The following is a 1,242-nucleotide window of genomic DNA, read 5'->3' on the forward strand; positions in this document are numbered from 1 at the left end:
CATAATGCCAGCTAAGCAAATATGGTACTTCCAATTTAATTCCATTATATATGGTATAACTATATATATTATAGTCAACATTGAGCACCATACCTAACAAATATCTTTTCATGCTATACTTAGTGTTGAAAGAACTGGTACTTGTTATTTTAATTAACTTTTTTGGAAGAAAGAGGTAGAATATTTTTCATTTGCTATGTATCCTTCTCAAGCACGTACACGTTATATGTGAAGTAAGACAGTCATTATAGTGATACATTAATAATTACACTATTATTTTGATCAATGTAAGGCCTACAAAATAGGTCTTGTGTATCCTAGATATTCTTTTATAATCTATGGTTGGTATGCTCCTAACTGGTGGGTACTCCAAGTACTAGTACATTGGAATGTACCAGAGCAAATATAGCGTCTGTTTTACACTACAGTATAGCTGTGCTTCAACATCAATTTGCTACTAATGATACGGAACTAACAGAAACAGGCATTGTAAGGAAGAATGTTTCTCACAATGATACTATATAACAATCTATTAGAGTTATGAAGAGTTTGAAGAAGAGTATGTCAACAGATTATCAGAACTGGACTATTTCTACTCCCGTCATAGTTTACAATGTTTTGATGGAATGTGGGCATTTGCTTTCGCTCTCAATCAAACTATCACTGGTAAATATATTATATATATATATATATATATATATATATATATATATATATCTTATATATGTATGTATGTATGTATGTGTATGTATGTATATATTTTATATTGTATATTATTATTATTATTGCAGAATTGTCCACCAATATAACTGAATATGCTGGCCAAGGAAATAGAAGGAATAAGCAACAATGAAATCATTGAGAATAGAAAATGTCACTTACAAGAATAACATTATCCAACAGACAATGTTCAATTATCTCTCAAATACAAACTTTTTGGGAATATCAGTAAGTTGTTTGTTTAGGTTTGCTAATAGCAATGACGTTGCAGGGCCAAGTTTCATTCACATCTCTTGGCATAAGAACTGTCAACAGATTACGTGTCTTTCAATATAGATATGATGGTATAGCATGTAACTTATAATATAATGTATAATACAATTATTCTGTAGACTCACAGGATTTTAAGGCTGAAGTTATTGGATCAGTTATAATTTCACACATGAATTTCTCATTAAAATATAATTCTGATGAAAGTGATGAAACAGTGTGGCCATGTATGTACATCAACACAATGTATTT

The sequence above is a fragment of the Gigantopelta aegis genome, unplaced genomic scaffold (genome assembly GCF_016097555.1).
Source record: "Gigantopelta aegis isolate Gae_Host unplaced genomic scaffold, Gae_host_genome ctg2264_pilon_pilon, whole genome shotgun sequence".
NCBI lineage: Eukaryota > Metazoa > Mollusca > Gastropoda > Neomphalida > Peltospiridae > Gigantopelta > Gigantopelta aegis.